This window comes from Rhinopithecus roxellana, chromosome 13 (genome assembly GCF_007565055.1).
Source record: "Rhinopithecus roxellana isolate Shanxi Qingling chromosome 13, ASM756505v1, whole genome shotgun sequence".
NCBI lineage: Eukaryota > Metazoa > Chordata > Mammalia > Primates > Cercopithecidae > Rhinopithecus > Rhinopithecus roxellana.
In genome coordinates, this window is record NC_044561.1 from 712,853 (window position 1) to 720,565 (window position 7,713).

General features: G+C 46.4%; 1 protein-coding gene across 1 annotated transcript in view; it reads right to left on the minus strand.

Moving 5' to 3' along the window:
• The window catches only part of SGSM3 (small G protein signaling modulator 3), a 39,199-nt gene extending 34,763 nt beyond the window's left edge, over nucleotides 1-4,436 (minus strand). The window contains 1 exon segment of the mRNA XM_030915382.1: nucleotides 4,350-4,436. The gene's annotated coding sequence lies outside the window, so the exon portion shown is untranslated.
• Between the last annotated feature and the right edge of the window lie 3,277 nt (nucleotides 4,437-7,713).

Sequence of the window (7,713 nt, forward strand, 5' to 3'; positions counted from 1 at the left end):
CAAAACAATTTATATCATTAGTAGAGAGAAAAACAAATACAAAACACGTATCATACTTAGAAAAAGCATAAATGTTTACAACTGCAAAAGAGGCATGGTAGAAGAGACAGTTAACAGTGCCTACTGAAAAGAGGTGAATGTAGCTCTCCCCATGTATAAATGGTGAGCATAAATTAGTAAGCCTAAATTTTCAAAAAGGGGAGGTGATTATATATGATTATATATGTAGCATTCAAACAATGGTGCTGTCAAAAATCAGTTCATAAGCCACAATGAAAACCTAGCCTTTTCAGTCATATGTTACTACTGATAGTACTAGTACCATGTGTTTGAGACAAGGTCTCATTCTCTTCCCCAGACTGGAGTGCAGTGGTACAAACATGGCTCACTGCAACTTCGACCTCTTGAGCTGAGCCCAAGCAATCCTCCTGCCTCAGCCTCCCAAGTAGCTGGGACCACAGGCACACATCACCATGACTGGCAATTTTATTTTTTTGGTCAAGATGGCATCTTGCCATGTTGCCCAGACCGGTCTTGAACTCCTGGGCTCAAGCAATCCTCCTACCTTGGCCTCCCAAAGTGCTGGGATTACAGGCATAAGCCACCATGTTGGGCCCCTTTCAACAGATATTTGTTGCTCACCTACCACTGTTCTAGGAGACAGGGTGAGGTGGTGAACAACACAAAACCCCTACTTTCATAGAGCTTACAATGCAGGCAAGTATTACAAAGAAGAAACTGTGGTTCAGTTAGCAGGTCTGTCAGACTCTAAAGCCTATACTGTGTCCTTCAACCATGTCATCTCTCAGTGGATACAGCTTTTCCCTAAAAGTTTATGCCTAAGCACGCAGTCTTGACACTACACTCTAGACCAATTTAAGCTTTCTCTCTCTGTTGGCAGTCCAGTGGTATCTTCGCAATAAAGTGTTCCTTCCCCAACTCTCAAACTATAAAAACTGCCCTATGGGCCGGGTGCGGTGGCTCACGCCTGTAATCCCAGCACTTTGGGAGGCCGAGTCAAGCAGATCACGAGGTCAGGAGATCAAGACCATCCTGGCTAACATGGTGAAACCCTGTCTCTACTTAAAAAAAATACAAAAAATTAGCCGGGCATGGTGGCGGACGCCTGTAGTCCCAGCTGCTCCAGAAGCTGAGGCAGGAGAATGGAGTAAATAAACCTGGGAGGCAGAGCTTGCAGTGAGCCGAGATCACACCACTGCACTCCAGCCTGGGTGACAGAGAGAGACTCCATCTCAGAAAAAAAAAAAGGAAAGAAAAAAAACCCCGCCCTATCAGGCCAGGTGTGGTGGCTCACGCCTGTAATCCCAGCACTTTGGAAGGCCAAGGCAGGCGGATCACAAGGTCAAGAGATGAAGACCATCCTGGCCAACATGGTGAAACCTCGTCTCTACTAAAAATACAAAAATTAGCTGGGTGTGGTGGCACACACCTGCAGTCCCAGCTACTCGGGAGGCTGAGGCAGGAGAACTGCTTGAACTTGGAGGTGGAGGCTGCAGTGAGCCGAGATTGCCCCACTGCATGCTAGCCTGGTGATAGAGAGAGACTCTCTCAAAAAAAAAAAAAAAAAAAAAAAAAAAAAAAAAAAAAAACCGGCCGGGCGCGGTGGCTCAAGCCTGTAATCCCAGCACTTTGGGAGGCCGAGACGGGCGGATCACGAGGTCAGGAGATCGAGACCATCCTGGCTAATACGGTGAAACCCCGTCTCTACTAAAAAATACAAAAAACTAGCCGGGCGAGTTGGCGGGCGCCTGTAGTCCCAGCTACTTGGGAGCCTGAGGCAGGAGAATGGCGTAAACCCGGGAGGCGGAGCTTGGAGTGAGCTGAGAACCGGCCACTGCACTCCAGCCGGGGCGACAGAGCGAGACTCCGTCTCAAAAAAAAAAAAAAAAAAAAAAGAATGAGAAATACTTGAACACAGTTGTTGATAAGGAAGTACAGCAGTTAAAAGAGAGGAATTTAGAGTCAGGTAGACTTAAATTCTGTTTGGAAAGCAGAAGGCATTCAATAAATGGTTTCAATGATTATTACTACAGGTAGGAGCCTGCACTCTGGTGTTCTAACCCCTCCCACATATCCTGTGCTCCAGTCTAGATTCCCTAAGTCTGTGTATAATGTGTGATGGCAAAGAAACAGGATCTTTTTTTCTTCTGTTACACTCATTGTGCTATTCCCATTTCCTTGTGACAGTCTGCATGAGCTCATGAATGGCTGCTGTGGAAAATTACTGACGTCACCAGCTGAATAACAGGCTATCTGGAGAGTAAGCAGATGAAACTGATGTTAAATTATCCAATGCACAAGATTTTGGGCTCCTGCCAAAACCTTCATTGAGAACTAAGAGAAAAACTGAAAACACACAGAGCTTTTTTTAAGCTTCTGAGCCAGCAGGCTGTTCCTACATCCACTCTAGGGACAGAAAGATGGCTGTAAAATAAGAGATGATTATCTCCTCACTTCCCTTCTCAATATTTCACCCTGTCAGGTTCATTTCTGTGAGGTTCTACCCCAGTTCACTTTTCTATCAACCTGGTATGTTTCCAAATTCACGAGGTATGCGTTTTTATATTGAAGCAATTGTTTGTTTACAGCCTTTTAATGTTCTGGTCATGGGTTATGTTCACCTGTTACCCATATCTGATCAACAGACACCTCACCCTCTCCCCTCCCTCCCAGACCACAAACCTCCACGCTTAAAAAGGGACAGGGAGAAGAACTAAAGCTCAGGCTACTGTGATAATTAGGGATGAAAAAGCTGCATTCACTTAGGATTATCAAAAGCCAGGACAAATTAATCCGGCCTGGCGCAGTGGCTCACGACTGCAATCCCAGCACTTTGGAAGGCCCGAGGCGGGCGGATCACCTGTGGTCAGGAGTTCGAGACCAGCATGGCCAACATGGCGAAAAACCCCCCCTTCTCTACTAAAAATACAAAAATTAGCCGGGCGTGGTGGCGGGCACCTGTAGTCCCAGCTACTCGGGAGGCTGAGGCAGAAGAATCCCTTGAACCCGGGAGGCGGAGCTTGCAGTGAGCCGAGGTCGCGCCACTGCACTCCAGCCTGGGCAACAAGAGTGAAACTCCGTATTAAATTAAAAAAAAAGAAAAGAAAAAAAAGAATTACAAATTAATCACCAAGAAGATAAATATGTAGAACAAAGATGTAATTCAGTTGTTTAGAGTGCAGAGAGAATTGGAACTACAAGAGATGAGCAAGAAAATGATACAGTGAAACCCCGTCTCTACTAAAAAATACAAAAAACTAGCCGGGCGACGAGGCGGGCGCCTGTAGTCCCAGCTACTCGGGAGGCTGAGACAGGAGAATGGCGTAAACCCGGGAGGCAGAGCTTGCAGTGAGCTGAGAGCCAGCCACTGCACTCCAGCCTGGGCGGCAGAGCAAGACTCCGTCTCAAAAAAAAAAAAAAAAAAAAAAAAAGAAAAGTGGGAAGTGTATGTACTTACAAACCTAATCACAAAACTGTCACAAAAACTACGAGTAAACGAGTCGAAGTTGAAAAATGCAGTGTTTGTGAAGCAGAGTCTGATTGGACTTGAATTTACTAAGAATAAGAAGGGTGTGGAATATTCCAGGACATCTCTATCCCACCACAGAACAAAAAAAAGCCATCAACCCACCCCAACTGGGCTGCGCGAGACTGGAAGATACGCTAGTCACCCAGTCACTCAAAACCTTTGAAACATCTTTATTTTTCTCTCCGAATAAAAAAGAGCCTAGATCAGTAAACTAAGTATGAGAATAATTTTCAAAATTCCCATCCTAACCACACCGGGTGATTCTGGCTAACGTATGCCTCAGTTTCCCCCGTGCTAAAATGCAAACACACCTGTGTTCCGAGTCTCGGCCTGGATCCGAGCCCGGGTTCTGCACCTGGATCTGAATCTCAAAGGGAAAGCCACAAGTTAAACCTGAGGAGGAGTCTGCAGCTGTCCCCGTGCCGGAGCCAGCCAGGCTTTTTAAAAAAGCCCCCCGCATCAGGCGCGGTTTCTGTAAAACCGCTCCCGGCTGCCAGCGCGGTGGATTCCGGTTCCCGCCCTGAACACCTGAGGTGGCCTCGGCCGTCTAGGGTCGGCCGGTCCGGGGTACGCAGCCGACCTCTCCGCCCCTCCGCGTCCCCGGCCCCCATTCCACCCGCGACGCGAGTAAGGTCGGCCCGGCGGCTCTCCGGCCCGAGGCGGTGCTTCTCTCTCGTGGGCGCCTTCGGCCCGTACGTCCCTCAGTCAGACAGTCCGACCACAAACGCCCCGCAACCCCAGCCTGAGGGGAACTTGTGGGCGCGGTTCAGTCTCCGCTGACTCCTGTCCCCGCACTCACCTGCCCCACAGGCCACCTCAGCGCCAATCCGGGTCAGGTTAGCAGCTTCCCCGCTCGCACCCAGTCAGCGTTCAGCGGCGCCTCAGCGCACGCGTGGCGGGGCGGAGCACAGGCGGCCGCGGGTCATGCTGGGGGCTGTAGTCGTTCCCGCCCACTTGGCGGGACGCGGCCAGGAGCTTTGCGTCCGCGTCCCCAAGGCCGGCAGGCACAGCGATGCTTTTGCCGTCTCAGCAACCCTCACATCCACCCAGGCTTCATCATACCTTTCTAGGGACTCCTAACCCTTGTGCTTCCACTAAAGCTATGTTTATAAACATCAGACTCTCCTGGTTCTTAAATGAAACTGAGCACCAGCCAGGGAAAGAGGGTATTAAGTGTCCAGGTGTCTGACTTCAGCTGAGCAGACATTTCATCAGTTGCCCCATGTTCTGCCCAGAACCTGACATCTGGGTAGTTTTGATGCTGGAGTCTGTGTGAGTTTAAACCAATCTTAAAGAAAATACAACAGCCTGGGTTAACATAGTGAGACCCTGTCTTTATAAAAAACAACAAAAAATTAGCCAGGTGTGGGTTGTGTGTGCCATAGTCCCAGCTACTCAAGAGGCTGAGGTGAGAGGATCACTTGAGCCAGGAAATCGAGGCTGCAGTGAGCTGTGGTGACACCACTGCACTCCAGCCTGGGCGACAGAGCGAGATCTTGTCTTTTAATATATATATTTTTATATATATATAATCTACATTATATATATATAAATGTACATTTAACATGTTTTCCAGTGAACATGCAGACCACCCAATACATCAAATTAAAATGCTACATGGGAAAATCAGATTACAGAGTTGCATACAAGTGTGTAAATACAAAAACAAAGGAGAACGGAAAAGGAAAGAAGACAGAGATGCACCAACAAATCCACCCATTCAAATAGTCCAGGAAGAAACTAGGTCAAATCGCCAATCACTGGAGATCATTAGTCTAACAGAATTGTTAGGACAGGAAGAAGACTGTTACCTTATTTCCTTATTTTCTATGAGGAAATGTATTAACTAAAATCCATGGTATCCTATATCCCCAATATCTGTTATGTAATATAAATTCTCACATTAGATAAACTGATAGTAGTTGCTGCCTCTAAGTTGCCCATACCAGAGAAGGAAGTAGACAGAATATCTGGTCAGAGTCCAATGACTTAATTTCCTTGTTTCAGACTTATCAAGATTTTTTTTTTTTTTTTTGAGACTGAGTCTCGCTCCATTGCTCAGGCTGGAGTGCAGTGGCATGATCTTGGCTCACTGCAACTTCTGACTCCTAGGTTCAAGCAATCCTCCTGTCTCAGCCTCCCAAGTAGCTGGGACAGGTGCCTGCCACCATGCCCAGCTAATTGTTTGTATTTTTAGTAGAGATGGAGTTTCACCTTCTTGGTCAGGCTGGTCTTGAACTCCTGACCTCAGGTGATCTACCTGCCTCGGCCTCCCAAAGTGCTGGGATTACAGGCGTGAGCCACCACCGCACCTGGCCCTTTTCAAGATTTTTTAAAGAGATGAATAGAGTAATTCTTTCTGGCAGTTGAGCAAATGGCTCTATGCTATCCCCACTTGCTTGCTATACTAGCCTATATTCAGAATTTGGTTTTCAGAATTGCCTTCTATTGTTTTTCCCAATAGGTTGAGCTCTTCTCTTAGGTTGGCTTTAAGTGACAAGTTCTCGCTATGTCACCCAGCCTGGACTGAACTCTTGGGCTCAAGTGACCCTATTGCCTCAGTTTCCCAAGTAGCTGGGACTGCAAGTATGCATCTCAACCTGCTTTTCTGGCTACTTTTAGATAAAACTGGAACCGATTCAGCCTCTTCTCCCTCACAACATTCCTAACTAGGCAGTCTTCCAGCTTCTGCCTGACCTGGGGGATTGAGGGTAAATTGCTAATCTCAGTGGTTCCAATGTTGGGCCCCAAGCCAATCTCAGAGCCTTAATGGGTATTGATCTCAGTGTCTCTTGGGGCAACACACAATCAAGTCACTCTTCCTCCACACGGCAATATTTGAAGTGCTGACAAGTTTTCTCCTGTATAGGATAAAGAGCCCTAACATTCCTCCACACAAGATCTTTGTGGAGGTTCGCTCTCCAGTTCATCTCTGTTTCTCAGACTGGGTATCCAAAATTGAACGCAATGCCAAGAGTGTGGAGCAGTAAGCCTCTGGTGGCTTTTTGGGCACTGGACAACCATTAACACCTCCTAAAACAGTCTTCTCTCAGTTCTGGTGCATACTGAGTTTAAGGTTACCTTATTTACATTGATCTTATTTCTTCCTCTTAGTTTAAGGCACATCATTTCAGCCTGTTTAGGTTATAGATGAAAACTTATTTTACCAAATAAATGTACTTGTTAATTCTCCCAGTTTTATGTCATCTGCAAATCTGATAAACAAAAGCTTTCATTTTCATCTATGCTGAAAAATATGTAGGATGAGAATGGGCTAAACAACACAAGGGCTCTCCTGGCAGGTAATTAACTCAATATTCGGCTACAGTTGCTTCAATCAGCTATAATACTGCAACAAGAAAGTCGGGTGTGGTGGCAGAAGCTGGAAGACTGCCTAGTTGCCACGTATCTGATGTGCTCTTGCTATTGGAAATACAACAAGGAATGACACAATGTTCTTGTCCAGTGGCATTTGCTTACACTGTAAACAAGTAAAAAAGAAAAGATTAGGCTGGGCGTGGTGGCTCATGCCTGTAATCCCAGAACTTTGGGAGGCTGAGATGGGTGGATCACTTGAGGTCAGGAGTTCAAGACTAGCCTGGCCAACATGGCAAAACCCCATCCCTACTAAAAATACAAAAATTAGCCAGGTGTGGCGGCGGGCGCCTGTAATCCCAGCTACTTGGGAGGCTGAGGCCGGAGAATCAGCTTGAACCCAGGAGGTGGAGGTTGCAGTGAGGCAAGATTGTGCTACTGCACTCTAGTCTGGGTGACAGAGGAAGCCTCAACAACAACAAAACCCATGCAACAAGGAATAAAGACTGTCAGTTGCCCTGATGAAATCAATATACTCAATTAGCATTTCCCTGATATATAAGCCTTATCAAAAGATGAAATGAGGTTGCGCACAACTTTGGCTGAATAAGCCTGATGGTCACATCAGGGTTTTTGTTGTTGTTGTTGTTCTGTTTTAAGTATTTACTGTAGTTCCAAACTTCATTACTTATACTAGCCAAAAATAACTGAAATAAAAGGTATCTGACCATGGACTCAATCACTGAGTCCAGGCTATTTTGCTAGACCTAGATCTAATTCACTTTTAGAAGACAGGACCAGAAATTCCTTGCTACTTTACAAGCAAACGAACACGTGAAAAGGACTAA